The sequence below is a fragment of the Ambystoma mexicanum genome, chromosome 7p (assembly GCF_040938575.1).
Source record: "Ambystoma mexicanum isolate Mex_15411 chromosome 7p, UKY_AmexF1_1, whole genome shotgun sequence".
NCBI classification, from domain to species: Eukaryota; Metazoa; Chordata; class Amphibia; order Caudata; family Ambystomatidae; genus Ambystoma; species Ambystoma mexicanum.
The window spans coordinates 597,479,858-597,502,281 of record NC_090939.1 but is presented as its reverse complement, the minus strand read 5'-3'; the positions used below and the strand labels follow the sequence as shown (position 1 = coordinate 597,502,281).

The following is a 22,424-nucleotide window of genomic DNA, read 5'->3' as shown; positions in this document are numbered from 1 at the left end:
TGATCATTTTGCAAGATGAATGCTAACATGCCACCAAGCCTGAACCCAGCAGCAGCTGAGACAGTGGCCCTCATTAGGGCTCCGGCGCTAAACCATGGTGCTATTAGCACCATGGTCCATGCCGGAGTCCGCCATGGAGAAAGGGGGAATTACCACCCCATTCCAAGGTTGGCGGGCCGGTAATTCCCCCTTTCTCCATGGCCCTTCCCCATTCCCATTTTTGCCCTATAGGGCTCAATGGGAATGGGGAAGGCGGCAATTACGGTACCGCAAATTGCGGTACCGTAATTGCCATCAAGGTCCCTTTGCGGGTCCCTACTTAAGGTCGGGAGCCGCAAAGGGACCTCGTAGTAAGGCGTTAAGGGGTTAACGGCGCCGTAGCCTTTTACGGCGCCGTTAACGCCTTAACGCCAGGGCCCTAATGGGGGCCAGTGACTTAGATACGCCTGGCACTCAATCCGGATTTTATTTTCGTTTTTGCTCGCCCCATGCAAAATACTTTGCTGATTCACCACATGGGCAAAATGACACTCCTGGCCCCGTTGTTCAAGCAGAGCTACTCCTAAGTACTCAGCTCCTGTGTGTATATCATTGAGCCCCCACTTTTTTAGGACACGAGCACTGTTAATTTTGTTAACGTTTGAAGACCTGAGAAATTGCTTACTCTCACTACCTTAAGACTGCCCGTGTAAATAGGCTCTATTGCACAGTAAGGCGATGCTGAAGTATAAGCAACCAGCCCTGTCTGCCCCAGGCCCAATCCCTGGCCTGATATGATGACATCCTTGGAACCTGCTTGGAGTTTATTTCTTTTGACAGTCAAAATAATCCCTTTCTGTAGCTTCTGAAATAAAATCATATTGCTAGTTTGGATAATAAGGCCAGAAATATACACAATAAAAATAAAAACAATTATGAAACCTGCAAAAACACAGCGTCACTTAGCAAAGCGCAATTATGATTTTTTTTTTGCAATGCCTTCCACAGTCAGATGGTGGTTTCAAACCAAAGATTCAATCATACTTTTTGCATCCATATTTCTACCAAACATATATGGGAAGAGACGTGTTTAACTGCCTGAATTGCAACTGGTCTCAAATCCTGGCTAGGCCACTTAACTAAAGTGTCTGGGAAAATACGTTTAACTCTCTATGCCTCATCTATCCAAAAATAGAAGTCTCTACAAGGTATTCAGTGCACACTGTCTGCGCTTAAAAAAAAGCCTCACTCCTGTTATTGCCACCTGGGTAAAAATGAACAATGGACGTCATAGTGTATTTGTCTCCTGCCTTAATCCTGGAAACGTGTTTTTAATTTAGCTTCCGATGACACTTTTACATACTAAACACTTATTCTGCAATATACTTTTCTGTAATATCACTGATGTCACTATTTATGCATTTTGGGGGGGCTGGAGGGGGCAACACATCTTTTGCTGCCCAGGGGCCTGCAAATCCTGGGGCGGCACTATGTAGATGTACAGAGCAGAATGCACCAAGAAACACAACACAAAAACGTACACACAAACACACACATCTACCCATCTTCACGGATGATACATTTCAATAAACACGGTTGTAATAGACTTGTCTGAGGAGAGCGTGACGCAGTTGTATTATTCAGTCAGCCCACTTTATTTTGACACTAGTACATATGTTCTTACTTGAATGCCCACTTGTACATTCTTCTGCTCCTTTAGCCCCACCTAATCTTAACAGTGTGCTGCCAAAAGTCATGAGTCGATCAGAGTTTGCTCAGTTAAATGGACACCCGTTTTTTCCCTCCCCTTGTGTAACAGTTGTCTCGGGACAAAGAATGCCCCTCCACCGTGCTCCATAGTCCTGCATCACATGACGGCGAGCCGGAGAATTCCAATCCCATGTGCGTACTGTACGCGCGTGTGTGTGAGCGAGCGCGTGTGGCTCCCACTGCTGTGTGATAGTCACTCTCAGCCTCAGGGGTGCATATTTTACACAGCTGATCCTAATCCCTGCGAGCGGTTCATTGACTCCAAATCAAAGCGCTATTCACGGAACACCACCAGGGCGGCTGCTCACTTCGCCTTGAAGCGGCCAAGGCAGTGCTTGCTTCCGGTCACCTCTCCACTCTACACTTCTCCCCACAACTCATCCGCCTTTTCCCTGCACGTCTCTCGCTCCTGGACACATTCATCATCGATGCTACCATTTCCACTAGCAAAAAGAGAAGCAAAGGTCCGCCTGCCTTTCATTGCAACCTTCCAGAGAACGCAGGTAAACAATCCATTTTCAAAAACAGTCTTGCTCCTGTTTTGCAACCATGGCAAAGTGTTGTACTATCTGTCGTTCATTGGGGTACGCTGTTAAAGGAGCACAGTGAAGAGAATTACATAGTTTTAATGTGTCGATCCGGGGTGACGGGCTATGACTAGAGACTCACTCTCCCCATGGCGTTGTTCTATGTGAGAAGTTACAGATTCAGAGGGAATGCCTGAAACGCAGCCACCTCTTAAAAGTCACCAGGTGGTTGGAATGGGGCAATGGGTACAAAGGCGTGGCCCTTCAGGCGAAGTCAGCCTCAAAAGGTCTGAGAGCAGACCATGCGCTGGCATGATAAAGCTGCAGTGCAAGGCAATTGGGTGTTATTTGGCACTCCCTTGAGGGTATCCTATGCTGTGTGCCCCCTGGTGGAAATTCCAGATGGCCAACTACAAACCTTCTACTGGATCCAGTTGACAGCGTAGGGGATTTCGTACAGAAATAGAGAAAATCACAATGGTCTCCTTTTCCATCATGGAACTGGATCCTAGCACCTACGGTTGTCTATTGACTTTAGATGGTATTTACATGTATCAAGCAGGCAGCTTCTTATTTGTTCTTGTGGCCATATAGAGTCCATCACCCAGAGCCCATACACAGCAGTGGGATCAACTGGAAGGTCCAAGCGTGTTTTACTGCTCCAAATGATTTCCAACTACCTGCTGACTTGCAAATGCTACAAGATGCTTATCCTCCTCGTGGAAGCAAGTAGCCAGCAAAGGGGCTCGTTTTCTAAGTCCCTGGAGCCTAAGGAAATGTGATAAAGGGAGGCGGTAAGGGGTTGTCCCTGTCTTAACACCTTTGTGCTCTGCAACATCTTTGAGATTTTAGAGGTGGCAGATGGGGGGCAAGGAACAGGAGTTCCATTTTGTTCTCCAAAAAGAACTGTTTTACGCCAGCATAGTATGTTCACACAAACCCATGGAATCTGTCTTCTTTTTACTTCTGCAAAAAGCGGGTTGAATCCATCGGAATCCATTGCAAAAGCTGCCCGCCATGCGTAAGTGGTAGACGGCTGTACGCTCAATGTGCAGTACGAGGTGCAAAAAGAAGGCGTACAGGCAATTCTGTCTGCTTTTCATGCTTTCTTTTTGCGCTTTATAGTGAAGTGACAACACTTGCAGAAACGGTGCCAGTTTGCACATAAGTGCAAACAAAAAATGTCTCCTCCGTCCAATTTATGCATTTATTTCAATGACCTTCAAAGTGAACTTGTTAATCATGCTACCAGGCTTACATACCTCTTCAACATGAAATTCACAAAGTGCAGATGAGCTGCTTAAAGTAAACACATCGTAGATTGCATGTGTAAATGTAGGTCTTCACAAAGAAAGGGCCACTAAGTCAGGGACTGTATACGGTACATAATGTGTACACTACTCACGGTCAGCAATACAAAGCACTGGCAAACCCAATGGTTTATTGGAGGGAAGGAAAGAGGAATGCTAGCACAGAGTGGAGGAAATGACAGCATGGGAGGGAATGAAGGGTGTGTGAGAAGCACTGTGGGCAGAGGAATACGAAATAAATGGCAACACAAGGAAAAATAGAAAACATCCAATAGATGAACAGTAGGCCAGCGACAGTACACAGGAGTATTGTAAAACATTTGAAGGAAGTAGTGACGTTGCAAATAGGGGGAAGGAGTAGCTGGGCAAAGGGAGGCAGAGCAACTGCACAAGGGGGGCTGATTGACAGCGCAAAGGCAGGGTGGAGAGATAGCACAATGGGAAAGGAGCAACAGTGCAAGGGGGAAGGAGAGTCAGTGCAAGAGGGAAGGAGCAACAGCGCAATGGAGAAGGAGCAACAGCACGAGAGGGAAGGAGCGACAGCAAAGGGGGAAGGCGCGACAGTGCAAGGGGGGAGCAGTGAGAGTGCAAGGGGTGGGGAGCAGGGACAGAACAAGGGGGGCTGGGGAGCCAGCGTAAAGGGGTAAGGAGGGACAGTGCATGGGGGGGAGCAGGGGTAGAGCAAGGGGGAAGGAGTGACAGCGGAAAGGGGGAAGGAGTGGCAGCGCAAGTGGGAAGAGGCAACAGCACAAAGGGAAGGAGTGACAGCACAAGGGGGAAGGAACGACAGCGCAAGGGGGAGGAGTGACAGCGCAAGGGGTGGGGAGGAGGGACAGCAAAAAACGAGAAAGGACAAATCAAGGGAGGAGGAGGGACAGTGCATGAGGGAGGAGGAGCAGAACAAGGGGGAAGGAGGGACAACACAAGGGAAAGGAGCAACAGCGAAAGTGGGGAGTGATATCAGTTGGTTGTATGTATAATTGCACCCTTTGCACGTAGTTGCCTATATTGTAGTTTTGATCTCAATGTGATTTCTTACAAGGACATCTGTATGGTGTTGGTGGTACTGCACTTCTCCAATGAACAACAACCTGCAGATGTCCTCACAGCTTATTTTATTGGTGGGGTGCAGTACCGCTGACAACATACAGATGTCCTGATAAGAAATCACATTAAGATTGGAGAAGTACAGTACCACTGACAACCTACAGATGTCCTCATAGGATTCCTATGAGGACATCTGTAGGTTGTCAGTGGTACTGCACCTCTCAAAAAAATACTTGCTTCTAGGATACAGTATCCAGAAAGGGAAACCTACATGTCAACCAACGGGGCCAGGAAAGTAGCCCAAATAAAGCTAAACTCCCTCTGGCTGTGAAAAGAAAGATCACTTCACAATGTCAGCTTTGAAAGTGACACAGTCACGTGCCATGGTACAGAACTCCTGATTTGGAGAACATTAGTTAAACAAGCCGCTATTGGATTACATCAGTGTAATGGAACATGAAATAACATTTAGTGTGTCTCCCGATTATGCCACTGCATTTCCAGGTGTCATGTCAACCACAAAGTCAGCTTTCTGCCACCCCTTTACTCTCTCGCTTCTCTGTAGCAATGGTGTTGGTGACATTTAGGTGGCTTCGCCACCAAAAAGTGCCAAAACCGGAAAGGAATTCCTTATTAAAAATATTTTTCCCATAACTTTTGTCACTTGTTACACACAAGCTGCAAATCCACTGCCAATTGATCTGAAGTACACAAAGAACATTCAGGTGTAAGTTATCTCTGCACAAAACGGTGGGAATTGCATTGGAAATATTTGTGAATCCTTATACAAGGCACGGCTGGGTGGGTGTTCATAATCGTTTGCACTGAATTTCCCCAGGCTCCCTCTAAAAGTACTCAGGGGATGTCCAAGCCCCGGAAGGGGGTGCTAGAGGGACAGCCCGCATAGCGGGACGCCCCTCTGGCCACCCCCTCCCCTCGGTAGGCATCTCCCACCTCTCCTCCAAGAGGAAGGGGCGTCGCCAGGGCGGGAGCATCCAGCGTGCCCTGGGGACAGCATATATGGTGGGGGGACTGGAGCTCAGTCTCTTTTTTCCAGCTCCCCCCCCCCCCCGCCATAAATTGTGACCTTTTGTTTCCAAATGTAGAACTATTGTCTGTCTATTTTTGGGGTAGTAAGGGTATGGTCTAGGGTCTGTTACCCCCCCACGGAAAAGAGGGGGGGGGGCAAATGGGGGCTGAGACTGCGCTAAGTGTAAACCCTCACTTATACGATTGGGTAGCCACTTGCAGATGCATAATATTGTACACCCTGGTGCGTACAGCGGTCACTAGCGAGTTAAACTGATGCACGCGGGATTCATTTTTTTTTTAATCTGTCAGGTTTATTTTTCAAATGGGTCATTTTGCACTGGACGGAGCGGCAAAACAAAGTGTTAAAAAAGGCATACTGCGTGCACTCGTTGCTTTAATGCTCCGGGGTGGTTTTACTCACTTTGAAGGCCGAGAAGGTGCACAAAGTGGAACTAACATTTAAAACGTGCTTTCCTGCTGCAGTCTGAAAGTTCAATTCATTTTACGCCTGCTTCCTGCAGGCACAATATGGGTGGATTCCTCTAAAATCCACCTCCATTTAACACCTGCTGAAACAGGCAGATTTCACAGGAATCCATTCTTAATGCTGTCTGCAAAATGTAATTTGCAGGCAGAATTTGCATTTTTTTTTTACCAACAAAATGATAGTGTAAAGGTGATTTTGGCTGTTTTTACTCTTTCCTTTTTGTAAACGTTGAAAATTGCAAGCAGGGAACCAGACAGCAAATCAGCGTAAGAAAAAACCCCAAAAGGGTAATTTTCAAGCAGGGCACCACCGACCTTAACACTTAAGGTGCTGTGTGGCTCCCTGCTTGCAATTCTAACTGTTCACAAGGCGAGTGAATAAGGAGAGGGTAAAAGCGAGGCAAGAGGGCTGGTAGACTGGGGAGGCAATGTGGTGAACAGGCACCACCCTATGCCCTTGCCGTTTGCAGGCTGAGCTGTCCTGAACATGCCTTAAAAACTCTTCAATCATGAAAGAAATGGATGGTTCTAATGCTTTTTCTACTGGATGAGTGATTCCGCCCATTGAGATGCAAACTACTTGCATTCGCCTTTTTCTTTTTAGCATATAGGTTATGGGCACCATTTAAGTTCCTGTAAAGGTTCCTCGTAGGACTAAGCTGACGTGTCTACAGTGTTCAGCGTGGGGACAGGGGTGGAAGAGAATTCATGAGTAGAGCCAAACCCGAGCCGAGCCGTCGAAAAAGCAATAGCTGGCACCCTGCCGCCCCATCCACACAATACAAGACCTCATACCTGGTATCCTGCCTTCAGACGTGCATAAAACTATATGCATACGCAGTGGCCTACCTCCCCACAACGCAAAACCCAAACATGGACATCCTTCCTCCCCCCATACCTGTCCACATTCCTCTCCACCCTCTTACAACATAAGACCCATAACTGGTGTCCCATCTACACACGCCCATAACACAAAACCCATACCCGGTGTCTTTTTCTTGCCACATCCACAACCCACTCATATCTGGTGATTTGCCACCCACAACCCAAAACCGATATCAGCATCCTATTTTTTTGATAATTTCATAATGAAATGAAATAATTTGCCTAGGATCACACTTTACTCGAGGATTGAAACTGGGATTTTAGACCAATGTGAACATTAGACACGTTACCACATAGCTACTCATCCCTAGCCGATATAAATATGTGTTAATATATGGCTTTAAAGATTTCAAATACTACCCTGTTTCATAGAGATTACTTAAAGAACGTACACAAATCTCATTATAAACCAACCTAACAAATATGTTTAGCAAAAATATTATGATTGTAGCCCCCCTGCCCGACACCCGCACCCCTCTGAATGAAACACTATATGTCCCTAGAATGCAAATTAATGTCAGTGGAAAGAAGTCTCTTCTTGGTCGTGAAACACAAAAAGGAAAAACAGAACTGAGTGAAAAGGACACCTGCTTGTAATAATCCGTTGACACAGGCATGCAGTTTGTTATTATGCACGGTGTGACGAAAATGTTTCACAAAATGTATTTATCACCATGATGTCTGCTTGCCAAACCAGCAGATATCATGGAAATAAACTGCACAGTTTAAAAAAACTGACATTATAGTAACACTCAGTATGATTGTCTTGGAAGAAGGAACATTGGGCTCTTGAGCCTTTTGAAGGCTGCGATTTCAGTTATACGTTTACTCATCTGGTTCTTATGATCTAAAATTCACACTTTGTCACAATGCCTGGTTCCCTCCTCACCACCTGCCGGCCTTGAGCCAAAAGAGATTGCATTCAGATGCTCAGCTGGCAGCAATGAGACATGGTAAATACACATTTGCAGTTGCCACTCTTTTGCCAAGCCCTGCTTTACTCCACTCACGAGGGCTTTGAGGATTACGAGGCTTTGTGCAGGGGTCTGGAGCTAATGCACATTTTTTTTTATAAACGTATTATTTCAACCTGGAGTGTAATAGTAATGCTGTTCCTCTTTACGCTTTTTCTATGTCCCGTTACCCCTGCGTGACTCGCTATGTGCCTGTACCATGAGCCTTCAAGCAAGCCGTATATAGCTTCCAAGATAATGAGCCTCATTAGAACGGTGCAAGACTGGACATGGCCACATGGCTCACTAGATGGGGCAGAATTTAACAGAAGCAATTGATTCAGTGCTTTTTTAAATGTATGACAATAAACAACCAGTGACTGTTTGTCCATACCGAACAGGACTGCCACACTGATCCAACGTATACCAGGTCTAATGCCAACTAATTCCATTTTCTAGTTCATGGAAAGCACGCACGACCCGAGATGTTGCCGCCGTCCACTAACGTACATGATTCTGTCTTGCCACTCAGGCCGCTTTCTATATCCATGATACATGAAAATAGCCACAATACCTCAAACCATGAAATATTTGGCCACACTTAGGATGGCCAGGGCTGCGATTTAGCATCTCTATTCAGTTCACGCGCGGTTTAGAACTCTTCAGCTAGTGCAGCTGTTTTATTTCCATGCACCAGCATCATGTTCGCCTCCTTCCCTTTGTTGTGTGATAATTTAGGTAGAACGCTAACGTGTGGAGAGATACTTCACATCTGTTCATGCAGCTTGAAGCCTAGCAGGATTGCACTATTCGTTCACACAGACCGATGTGTTATAGCTGCAAGTGGCTTGAAACTTGAGTCTAGCTCGAGATAGCCAGTTGGCCCGGATCAGACCGAGGCCCGCCTACTTTGCCCACCTATAAGCTTGTACCTGATCAAGTAAATAGTGAACCGCATTTACAATATTCTTACACCTAGTAAATCGTATTACATAGAAGAGGAAATACGCTTAGCTTTAGAACTGCATATATTGTGAAAGTGTCTCACAATGTTGGTGCCTTCTGCCACAGTTGTCTTCCATGACACTACTAGCACCACACATGTTGTTATGTGGCTAGACTGACCTACATTGCTGCAGCCAGCCTGATTACGTTTTCTTCCTGTGTTGTGGCATGTTTTACAGGGCATCAATGACAAATTAAGCATGATAAGTGTTACTACGGGTCTAGACTGGTATACATTGGTGCTGCCAGTCTGGATATATTATCTAACTGCGGCATGGATTTTTTTTTTACTGGCAAAGCCAGTTGCACTATGTTCTTGAATGTTAATACTAGCATGGATTGGTCCAGCTTGCATGAGCATGTATGGCACAGCCAGAATGAAAATGGTTTACACTAACAAGTATTGCAGGCTAAGACATCATGAAAATGGGTTGGAAAATGTTCATGTGCACTGTTGGTGACTTGCATCTACTGGATTCTTTCATGTGTTACACTACAAAAATTCGATTGCAAACTGTGTGAGTTTTGATCCAATTATTCGCAAGAATTATGTTGTAAAAGGAACAATTCTCTGGGAGAAAACTGCCCCTATTCACCCTTGTATGATTGAGGCGCCCTCGCTTGTCACTCATGCATTTTCGTTGGACACATTAATGATATTAAATGTTGGTTATCTATAATGCGCTTAATACCCATAGGTTTCTAAGCGCGGACCCGGGATTGAACCTGTGTTGCTCAGTGTAGTCTTGCTTTCAAGGCGAGCACGTTGCCCCTAAGCTATCCTCCTGAGCTATCCAGCCCTCCAAATTAAAATATTCACCAACTGTCACTGGGTTCGTTTCTTTAGAAATGTTTTCAAATATCGTGCTGAAATCATGCATTTTACGCAGAAAGTTCAGGATACATGAGTAACAATCGGTAAAAGACACACTCGGTTATGCAGGGCAACACACAAAGCTTTTCAATAGAGGCCAGATCAACAGTGCTCAGGAGCATTTCCCGATCTCTTCCCCTTTCATGTTAGTTTTTATCTAAAGAAAGTAATTAGTCTGACATAAGCAATACGTACCAGTATTGCCACTGTAAAACACAATTTCAAGAAAACGTGAAGTCGGCCCACGCTTCCCGCCTTTCATGCTGATAGTGCCGAAATCAAACCCTGTTTGAAGAACACGCTTCCCCCAGTTTTGCAACACGTCACTCCCAGTGCCCACAATCTGGAAAGACTTCCCTTCAATCATTATGCTGCCTAAACTGCCAATTAAGATTGACGAATGCACAGAGGGGAACAATAATAGATCCGGTTCAAATGACCACATTACATGGTCTTCTGTTATTGTTATTCTTCCTGATCTACTGGAAGTCTTTGATTCTGTAGATCACCCTACTCTGTCCTCACTAGGCTTTTCTGGCTGTGTTCTGCAGTGGTTCCAATCCTGCTTTTCTCACCGCAACATCTCTATTTCCTGGCCAGGTAAGTTGGTCCTCCACTTTCCCTCTTCTATATGGGGATCCACAGGGATCTGTTCTTGTCCCCCTACTTTTTTCACTCTACACCATTCCTCTTGCATTAAGTATTGCCTCCACTGGCCTTTCCTGTCACTTATATAGTGAGGATGCCCAAATATCTATTTCCCTTCCTTCGTCACCGACTATCTCCATTCTACGCTTACTGCCTGTCTCTGCTGTCCAATCCTGGATGCACTCTCACTTTCTGCATCTTAATGCCATCAACATTCTTTTCTTTCCTGCAGTAGCTGTCCCCCCATGGCCCCCCCGTCTTTGCTCCAAATCCCTAAATTTCCCACTGATGTGGAAGAGTGTAATAGAACGAAAGAGGGGAGCTTGGTGATAGCTCGGTTCATGTTTATGTGCTAATGGCTAAGCCTGTGGTAGATTTGTGTGGGTAGTCTAAAGGTTATAGGTGATTTTAGAGGGGAGAGGGCTAGTCGGGGGGAAGAGGAGTGCATGCTTTACAATGCAAAGCAACTTGCTATACTTCCTGCACTGCTACGATTGGCCTCTTGCAAACATGTCCCATTTCTCTCTCTCATACTGCCACTCTAGCACGCTGTCTGTCTGCCAGTCTTTAAAAGATACATTGTACCTCATGTGCAACAAGGATCTGGAAATTGGTAAATGAGGGAGTTATGGGAGTAGAGAACCTTTGGTTCAGAGAAAACACTGCTTGAGATATAAGGATCCCTGGAACCACCCTAACTTCCTTAGGAAGTTGGATGGCAGGCTGAGGGTCCCCTCACATATCACTCTAACTTGCTCCAGAGCTGTGCTCATAGGCCATCTGGACTTTTGCATGTTAGGGCAGAGAATGGTATTCGACAGGAGTGTGCCAACCTATCGTCAAGTGTTTGGACACAGGCCAGAATCCCTGATCATTTTTCCAAGACTTCTCCAGTTTCTCTCACACGCCTCAAAACCTCACAGCCAAAGGACAAAATGAAATTCCCCCATCTCAACTAGCCACCACTCACCTGATGTTGAAGCAGCTCCATAATTGTGGCTTCAGAATGATGCTGAAATCCTGCAGGGAGTGTTTACCATTAAAACACGAATTTTAAAGATAAAAGGGGGAGTGTGGATTCCTCAAAGTGCCCCAAAAAGCTGGGTGCAGCATCCGTTGACCTAAAGGGGATGCCGTGGCTGGTGTTGAAGCAGTTGGAGTGGAGTAATCAAGCCACACAATCAAATACAACAGCCCAACAATGCAGCTCGGGATTCCAAGCAATGCTTTCTTGGGAACACAACAGCAGGACCATGAGGGGAGAAGGAGAGGCAATAACAGTTCAGTAATATCTACAATTTAGAGGACGCACAGTCCAAAGGAACTGAACCAAAAACCAGGCAAGGAAAAGGGACAGTAGCAAGAACCAGGGAGCACAGGGGACAGTAACTAAATGTCACAAGAGGAATTTTAACAATAACAAAAACAGATCAGGACAAACAAATCCAGGTGTGGTGGAGACATCAAATAACACAAGGTTCAGGGGCCAAAAGGAGCACGAGGGTAGAGCAGCAGAGACACAAAAGGAAAATCTGTAGGACAAACCATGGACAAAACTGATACACTTATCTGGCTCATGGAATACCCAGGCAAAGAATGTCCAGAAAGTCCACACAAAAGCAGGTGCAAGATGATCCTAGGCATTCCAGAGCAATGGCGTATCCCTTAATTACTTTGATGGATGGAGATGGGCACTAATGGTGAATGTAACGCTTCAGTAAATTTTGAGAAATGCCATACATGCTAGAATGACAAAATAGGTATGGCAGCATATGGGTAATGGCTTTACTCAGGGCAGAACCCCCCCCCCCCCCCCACAAGAGTCAGAATGCTTGCACGGGTGAGGGGAGGGCTCCTGCTCAACTGCTGCATCTCTAGCCCTACACCAACTTCTCCTGCTACCTGCCTACTAGGCATTTATTCCGAAACATTTGCTGGGAGAAAGAAGGCAGATTTACTGCCCTGTGATTTTTATGCCAGGCACGATGGATCCGGTATCCAGTAATTTTATTGTAAACAAAACAGAGTGGTAAAGTTCAGAGCGGACAATAACACTGAAAAACAGTGCAAACATTAATTAAATAAATAAAGGGTAGTGGGGTAATGGGTTCAAATGGGTTGGGATGGGCTTGGGGTAGCGTTAAAAAGTTAAAATAAACCAGTGGGTTTGGCTTGTGTTTTTTGATGTTTTGTCTGTGATGAAATGTACCGCTCTGTAATTGTGGTTGGTAAGATCATATATAAATAATCAATCCCTGTTTAGGCGGACCATCTGGTACCACTGCTTTGTTTTAGCGTCCCTCTAGCTGCACCCAATACACACAGAAAATGAATACCCATTTGTCCAAATGGAGACTACTTTGCTGTCAATGTCAAACAATGCCGTGTTCCTTCCACCCTCTCCTTCTGGGCCTGCCTCACAGCACATGAAGACTCCTAAATGTGAGATGGATGGGAGGACGACAGCAAGCATTACACAAATAGGCAAGGAGAGAAGAGGGAGGCATGCCCCCACAATCCCTCTTCCTCTACTATATTATGAAAGGAACACGCTGCGACCTTGCAAAAGGGCAGGTTACGGACAAGGAGAACTGTTTTCCTTCCTACTCCTCCTCAATCAAAGCTATCACATCAAAGTTCTCATCCACTCTTATGGCCCTCTTCTTGTTCATGCAATCGCATCGCCCTGTCCCACTTAAGCTATCTGGCAGGCTTCTGAACACACAACTTGCTTGCTTCGACTACCCGCCCCTTCCCAGTCTCACCAGGTCATTGACAGGGATCGGTGGGCAGCTAGAGCCACATTGGAGTAAGACGACTAATGGACTGGGCAGGCTCGGCAAAACCATGGACTGTGAATCATTGTTACGCAAGCATCGGTTGCATCACCAGCAACACAATGGGCTGCCACCAACTGTGCCTGTGACTCAGGGGTGTAACGAAACTGACATTTTGGAGGCGGGGCTAACTGGTGATGGGTGGGGCCACTTTAGAAAATGGGCATGGCAAACTTGGAGGCTCCTCCCCCTCTGTTCGACGCCAAGGGTTGTCTGGTATGGGGCCCAAGAATCAAATGGTAGCAGCCCAGCATTACACATAGGCGCACATACACTTACACATTCACTCACTCATTTAAACATCCCATTTACCATACACTCGCTCATTTACATGCGCACAGCCCCCATACATCATACACTCATTCACACACACATCCATTACACACACACACTCCTTGCACACATGCATACATACATACACAATGAGCGGGTATGCACTGCTAGTTTCAGAAAAGGCTCTCCTCACGCCTCTGTGCACACCAGCCCCTCCCCCTCAGATGTGAAAGAACATAATGTTCGCATACATCCCTCGGGGGTGGGCTGATGTCTCCGTTTGATTTTGGTTAGGCAGAGAGGTGAGGGAAGCCTTTCTTGAAACTAGCAGCTTTAAAGTTTTACTGCGTTTGTGCAAATACATGTTTCTGAACAAACACAGTACAACTTTAAAGTCGCCTGTTTCAGGAAAGGTTTCTTTCCGCTCTCTGGCTAAAAGAAAAGTCTGGCGTGCAACGCCATTGAGCCACAGGCTTCAGCCCCACCCCTCAGCTCTCATTTGGGTGGAGGGGTCTGGGGGTCGGGGGCGTCTGCTGTGACTGTATAAAATGGCTCCTCTTGATTCAGATCTGCGCCTAGCAGCAGAGCCACACAAAAACGCATAGATGCAGAGAGGGCAGGTGCAGGAAGCAGGGGAGTACACAAGCCACACCAGTCTAGTGACTGCTTCCAACCAGGGGAGTTGCTAGGTCTGGAAAAGACCAGGGGCTAAGCTGATGTCGGAACTGGGGGCTAGCTAGCCTTTTAGCCCCCCCCCTAGCAACGCCCCTGCTTCCAACTCCTCCACAATCGGGCATGTGATGTGATATAGGGCATTAGAGAGACCTGGCTCTTCAACCATTGTAACAGGCTCTCGCCCTATGTATCTGCGTTCATTCTGAAGGACAACTGCTAATAATCCCAGCATGGCTGAATACTCAGCCCCTCATTTTCCATGAGGTCCATGAAATTCAGTACCATTACTTTGGGTAATAACGCCTGTCAGAGGCGACATGAATCTCAAATGAAGGGGTATGTAAAATGTGGTATTATTATTATTAGCATTATTATTCCCCAGAGACATTCCTTTTCTGGACTATTCTATGTTTACTCTTCTGCAATGTGAAGTATCTGAGTCAGGAATGACATGGAGCAGGAACCAGGCTCACTCAGGTAAGTGTAAAAGGAACAGGCTTTATTCTTCTTGGTTACATAGCATAGTCATGAAAGGTAGGAGAGTAAGAATAAGCCTCTGCCCTGGTCCCCAGTCTGTCTCCAAGTCCCAACCGACAATCATACCAGGATACCACACATCCTCTTCCTTAACAATCAAACTGAAATCAGAATACCCTCACCATCATGCTAGGATCACAATCAAAACAAACTAAACACCTTATACCCCGGCCTGCCACACCGAAGTCTCAGTGCTGCCACCACCAAGCGCATGCCTTGCCACAGGGCCAATAAAAACCGAACTACAAACATAAACCTTCCTAACCTACCACCTTTTGCCAGAACTGCCACCCCTGGCCTCAAGCCTACCACACTTGAGCACTAACCATGTCCCAAGCGAGACCAGCATACCTTCCAAATATAGTGTAACCAACACGTACACAATTGGCCTAAACAAAATCCTAACATGACAACAACAACAATCTTACAGTATCCAAAGTCAACCACGCCTTATCCCTTCTCCCCTAAAGAAAACATAGAAAAGGATGAAAAATTTGACGCAAAAGGACTAACTAGACAAAGACCACATGAACCACAAACGCAACCATAGAAAGAAAGAAAATGGTGCGTAGACCCAAACACGGTAAAAACCATGCAAAATAACAGTAACACAACCGTTAAAATTGGAAAAAACGGTATGCATATGGTTAAAATAAAAATGCTGGAATTCTTCTTAAAGCACAACAAAAAAATGTTTGTCATGCTAAATTCCACAGCTCCCAGTAAAATGTAATAAACATTTGATGTTAAACAATTTTAAACAATTCAAATTTGCCAGTGTGTGATTCAACTGGTCGTCCACCGACCAGATCCACAACCTAAAAAATATTAACTACAGTCAAAAAAATCTAACACTGGCCTACCATCTGTGTGCCACTCTATAAAAAAACTTATTTCACCTAAAAATCTACTGACGTGCAAATAACGGAACTCCAACCCTGCACCGCCTGGCACTACAGACAACTTCTAGGAGTCTATCTACTCCTAAACAAAAAAACCCCACTATGTGCGGTCACCTTAAACGCACATATCTACAAAATGGGCCCCATGCTCCGGTGTCTACGTATCTACCCTACTGAAGGGTTAACCTCTACTGGAGCACTACTATAAAAAGTGTCCAAACTCCAAAATAAAATTCTGAGGTTACTACAAAAGGTTTTTCAAGATAAAAGGCAAAATCACCCGGCCGGCATGTGAGAGCCACTCCACAAAATTATTGATACTACTCCAAAATTGGAAAAACTCCACTACCATGTGCTCCCATTCACACGTTCACACCTACTATTACACACATGCACTCTCAAATGCACAATACATACGTCATACACGTATACTGTCTCTACACATTGCGTTCACACACGCAGAAGTCCAACACTAACTCCAAACTCACTGTTCACATAACACACATACTACTTACAAATGCACATTTTAACATTTCTACATCTCCCAAAACATGTAGGTGTTGCGCCACCAGCCATGGTGGTGATCAGTCACCATGCTGGGCGCGTAAATCACAAAATTGTATTATGAAACCCCAATCAACTCATAATATGAATAGGCAACACCAATACTGTGGACATTTAAAATCTTAAAGTTCTCGACATAATTGTACTCTTCCAAAGAATTAATTATTCAATAAATTAATTATTTGCAGTCCTTGTTTTAAACTGTGCAAGAGTTCCCTGAAATGCATTTATCACTTATTTTCATTTACAACTACAATACCCGCTGCACATTAACACTCATGCATACCAATATTGCAATCATAATCCCCATTACTTCTTTTCTCCTCCACAAGCCCGTAGTACGGCATAAACTTCTAAAAATAAACATTAATATACACGGTAGCATCAAATATAAACGTCCTCCTGGAAGACAAACACATGGGCCTCATTACGACCCAGGCGGTAAGTTACCGCCTGGGCCGTGACTTTACCACCATGGCGTAAACTACGTTTACGCCATGGTGGTTGGCGGACTTACCGCCCCATTCCGAGGTCGGCGGGGCGGTAAGTCCCCAATCCCCATTTACCCTTCCCCATTCCCATTTTTGCCCCATAGGGCATAATGGGAGTGGGGAAGGCGTTAATTACGCCACCGTAAATTACGGTGGCGTAATTAACATCAAGTTCCCTTACCGCCATGGTTTTTTACACCCGCTAGAAGCAGGTGTAAAATCCGCCATGGCGGAAAGGGAACTCGTGATTGGCGGTAAGGGGTCGGCGCAGCTAACGCTGGCGCTAACCCCTTACCGCCAGGGTCGTAATGAGGCCTCTTCAAACTGCTTCCACAAAATTATAACGTTTAACATCTTTCACTTTTTTTTTTTTTTTGGCGGTAATACCCGCAATCCAATCATGCGTAGATAAATGCTGCGCTCAAAACAATACATTATAGCTTTTCCTTAGATCTGCTATACTGCTGCAGATGTCCAAAACAAATGTTTCCTTTTTTTTTCAGCACAAACGAAATTCATTTTCCGTCCGGAGCTCCAGCCCTCGCCTTACATCACAATACACTTTTAAAAGTGCTATCAATCTTATCGCATGTTGATGTGTTCGTGCTGCAAGTTAAAGGTCTCCAAAACAGTTCCTTGAATCACCGCTTGACAAAAGCATATGTATTCTACATTTACCTCCAGCTATTGGTGCTACCTTATATAACTAAAGGTTTCCTCACTCCGGTAAAGGTTGAAACCCTCTTTCCGATGGCTCCATTTCTTCAAAGCGCGTCACTTCATACAATGCACAAGAGATTCCTACGTTCCTTCCTGGTATCTCCTCACACTCTACACACGTTTCTAGGGCCTCTCCTCTAAGGTCCTTCCCCAGCTCCAGAAAGGAAAATGACGGCGCCGGGCCCCTCTTCTGCGTGCTAGAACGCAAGCACTGAAGGCATGCTGGGCGCGCGCGCCACCCACAGCCCCAGGGGACCCCTGCCATGGCCCAATTTTCGCCCGCCGGTGGCTTCGCACATATTCTCTGCCCACAGTACCTCGATGTGGGCTGCAGTCTTCAAATGCCTGCAGTATCTTGCTTTCTTGTTTTTTTTTTTTTTCGTATTGCTTGCGCCGGCTCGCGCACAACACGGCAGCTGTGCCATCGATCAAGCTGCTGTCTAGTCTTGTGGCACACAATGGCAAATCTCTTTCTGCCACTTTCTTCCAGCCACTCCAGCCCCCATCCTCAGGCTCCAAGTCTTGACGGATGGGTTACCACAGTCTGATGTCACAGTCATCTCCACTTTAACTTCAGCCTCCATTATCAGGTCACCATGCCTGATGCCACTGCCATTGCCAGGGCTACTCCATGCTGATGAGATATGTTCTACTCCAGCCTCCAAACCCAGTTCACCATGGCATCGCTTTGTCCAAGTGGTACACTCTCCATACCTTACTCCAGGTTCATAATCCTTGTCGCCAAATGAAGTATCTGAGTCAGGAATGACATGGAGCAGGAACCAGGCTGACTCAGGTAAGTGTAAAAGGAACAGGCTTTATTCTTCTTGGTTACATAGCATAGTCATGAAAGGTAGGAGAGTAAGAATAAGCCTCTGCCCTGGTTCCCAGTCGTCTCCAAGTCCCAACCGACACTCTCTAGAATCCCCAGGCTGCCCACACTCCAAGCTCCACTTCAACATTATATGAGGCCCCTGCATACACTCAGCCATTCACCACAATCATACCAGGATACCACACAATGTCTGGCCAACAGGATTCAAAGGGAATCTTCTCTCAGTTGGACCTACTGCTGCGCTCACCATTGTATCACTGTTGTAAGTCTTCTCTCCAGACATGATACTGACTTTCCAGACTGGTATTCCCTATCCACCTATTCCATTAAGGGCGCTCCACCAATCAAAACTTACTAACCAGTGTCCTGATTCCACGTATCCGTGCCTCGCTGATTATTGGGCAACTCTTGAACGCTCCTTATTTCAGAGTGACCAGACGCCCTGGTTTTACGGGGCGTGTTTGGGTAGTAGCGCCTCTGTCCCCTGACTTTTTAAAGTTTAAAATCCCTGTCCCGGGATTTGGGGATCGGGTGGATATCATCCTGGTTTTTGGACCAATATCATGATTTTACCATTGGTTTGGCCGAAAACCGGATCCCTAATTCTCTGACCAGGTTTTTAGTCTTGGGTCCGCGGGCACTCTCCTCACTCGATTTAGACCCCCCCACCTCGCATACCTTGCTCCGGGTTCCAAAACGCATTCTGTTCTGCAACATGACATGGGACAGACCACCCTCATAGAAGTAGGACTACAGTTTCACCGCTGAAGCTGTAGTCCTGCTTCCATGTCAGTGGCCTGTCCCGTTTTTTTATTTCAAAATATGGTCACCCTACCTTCCATCAATAGCCACGCCACCTGTCCGTGGTTGGAGCAAGAGTGCCATTCAGTGGCGGATAGACAAATAACACTGCAGTTTCACTTTGCTTCAAACACACTGCATTGTAAAAACATGCTCACCTAATGAAAAAACTCAACAAAAACACATTTTGGAAAAGTGTGCATTAACTATGTTTCAGTGGGAATAGTAAACTATACAGTCATGCCTTTATAAGTACATATGGGTCATGTATTTGTTCTTAATTCTGGAAATCACCACAACATTGCGCACCAGCACTCTGTGGGAAAGAGGTGAAAGTACACATTTCCGCAATTCTGCCTTTTCCCGTAATTATGTGTAGGCTCCATCTCTCTGGTGTATGCTGTTAATGGCTCTCTTGGACCGGAAAGATAGCTCAGGGCAACGTGGTCATCTTGGAAGCAAGATAACGCACAGCAACACAGGTTCGAATCGCAGTCGCGCACTTAGACAGTGCGTTATAATGAATTAATAATGCATTTCATACATGTCTGCCGCACTGGATAGGCAACTCATAACCCTTAAAATCACAACATGCAAAGAGCACAATTTCGAGGCAGAAAATGCGACTCACTTGAATTCCCAGATGATATGTGTCAAGCAGGATATTTTTGAATGTACATTTTAGGTCCCTAGCTTGGGGTAGCCATCCCCTTTTTTCCCTAGAAAAAGCTGCATTTGATGCTCCAAGCGGTTCTCAACTATTTGAAAAGGTGCAGTACCCAAGCAGGTCATTAAATAAGGAGTGTGACCCACAGGCCTCCAGGGTGGGGCTAAATTGTGCCACACATTTGATTTGAGACGCTCATATAAATGTTTACAAGTGATAGTACTTAGACGGTTTAGGAGTGAAGGGTGAATTTGCTTCTCAAAAGGCCCACTTAAAGCTCCAGGTAGCTAACCAAGGCTGTGCCTTCTTGGAAGTGAAACTGAGTCGCACAAACATTTTTTAAACTGTCTCTTATTTTTCTGAAGTGTGCTGATTTGAAATGCACAAAAAATGAAGTCGGCTTTTTTTGCAGAGCTTGAAACTGTCTTCACATTACATAATAAGCAAAATGTAAAACAATGACTATGCACAAGGAACCTTATCACATAAAATTGTGTGCTGGATGTCTAAGTCTGAAAATTACATGTGCAAAAAAACACTGGGCGTGTTTTAGGATCATATTATTTTACATTTGTCCATTCAGCATGGGAAAAATAAAGCTGCTCTCAGACTCTTCTTGCTTAACATAGTCCTCTAAAGGTGTATATATATTTGTCATGTTGTTTATGATGATTTCTGTACTTTCAAGTCGTCTCTATAAACCAGTCTCCTTGAAAGGGAAATATAACACATATTTCTCCAAACTAGACATGATAAGTTATGTGGGCAGGTGCTTACATTGCAGGCTGGTCTCAAAGCCCGGCTTCAACACTTAACTAAAGTGTACGATCCTGGTTAAATCGTTTTATCTCCCTGTTTCTTATCTGCAGGAGTTCCAATATGAACTACTTACGTTCTAGTATTCGATGCACAGAGGATGATCGAATAAATAACCAAGTCAAGAGCGTGGAGTTTTAAATTATGAACAGAACAGGAATATTTGTTTACCAAAAATGGAAATAAATTAAAGATGATGATACTGTGTTCCTATACTGTGTTTTATTTGTTCATATTTGTTCATATTTTGAAATTTGTGTTAAGCATCATATGTACGTATATAAATATGTTATATATTTTACCACTCGTCCTGTGACGAGTCAACTTCTGTAGCACCACTGGTCCAGGGATGAATATCGGTTAATAAACCATCAATCAGCCCCACACCTCTAGTGCACCAGAAAGGATCCAAACAGATTGGAAACACAAGCAAATTATAAACCTCCTTGTCCAATTTTGGTAATGTGGACAGACTTCAGACGGCAGACTTATCTCTCAAAGGTCGTGGATCGTTAGTAAGTTACAACACAGCGAAAATACAATTATTTCCCAATGATAAAAGGGAGTGTCCAGTCAAGGTTGTATAAAAATATCTACTTTGTTATTATGACATCAGACAGTTCTAGAAACACTACGAAATACAACCCACCCTGTAAAGGAATGCAGAGGACAGTTTCAAAGAAGGAAAAGGGATGCACTCTGTATTACTGACAGGAGGGTGGTCGGTATAGTAAATTATCGCAACAGTTCAAGGATACTTGGCTTCAGCACAAAGGGAGCAATGGGTCTTAAAATGTCTCTAGGGGCCTTCGGACAAGGATCAGGGGTACAGAACCACAATGTACCTAGTGCTGTATATGTTCTTGGTGCTCGACAGGGTCGAGTCAGCTTCAGTGTGCTTTGCAGGCTTCTGTGACAGAGTTCAAGACCAGAGTCAGCTGCGGTTATCAGGCGGCAAGTCAGTTTGGTGATCAAAGCTGAATGAATGGGTACAGGCTGTCCAACACGGCAGCTCAGGGTCATGAATCGTGGTCTCGGTGCTGGTAGGCAGTTCTGAAGCACTGATTGAGTTGTCTTGAATGGTTTTAAGCGACTGTGGCGTAACAACAGTCAGCATTGCAGTCGATTGCAGCTCCAGGGACCCTACTAGCTTGAAAATGTCCTTTAATGGAGACGTCGGTATATGCTCGTCGATGCACTTTTCCCAGCTTCTTCACTGGACTCATGTCGTCCTTTAAGGCAGACGGCCCAAAGCTGGGCAATGTGTTTTGCCGGCAGCTGCCTTGTCTTTTGTTGTAGGTTCAGAGACATTCTGGTGCTTCCCACCTAGGAAGTTTGCTTCAGAGCCTAGCAGGGCATGCTTTGGGCTGGCAGAGTACCGGTTCTGGGGTGGCCGGAGGGTCCTCTGAGGTCTTTATCTCCTTCTGTTCCCTGGGAGATGTTTAGCTGAGGGAGCTTGCTTCTCTCTTTGGAAGTCCTGGCCTTCCTTCACTGGTGGAAGATGTAAGGCAGACTGTACCTTCAGCCAAGGTCCAATTATGAGTTCTTCTTGCTACTCCTTGCAAAGTCTTCAGAAGTCTACCAAAAGAGGGGCTCAGCCCACTTTTAAAGCCGAATGGACCACAGGGATTGGTGTAGGCTAAGCCTACCTTAATGAACCAATCCTGGGTTCCCACCAACAATCTCCTGTACGCTTGAGGTCATAACCAGAGTGCTTTTAAACAGAAAAGGTAAAGGGGTGAAAACATTTAATACCTAGTCCCACCCATCTTCCTGTCTGTTGTGGAAGG

At 45.4% G+C, this 22,424-nt stretch overlaps 1 protein-coding gene across 1 annotated transcript in view; it reads left to right on the top strand.

Moving 5' to 3' along the window:
• Window positions 1–1,968: 1,968 nt before the first annotated feature.
• Window positions 1,969–22,424, top strand: part of OCA2 (OCA2 melanosomal transmembrane protein) — a 1,377,074-nt gene continuing 1,356,618 nt past the window's right edge. Inside the window, exon 1 of the mRNA XM_069636602.1 lies at window positions 1,969–2,252. The gene's annotated coding sequence lies outside the window, so the exon portion shown is untranslated. The remainder of the gene's footprint in view (window positions 2,253–22,424) is intronic.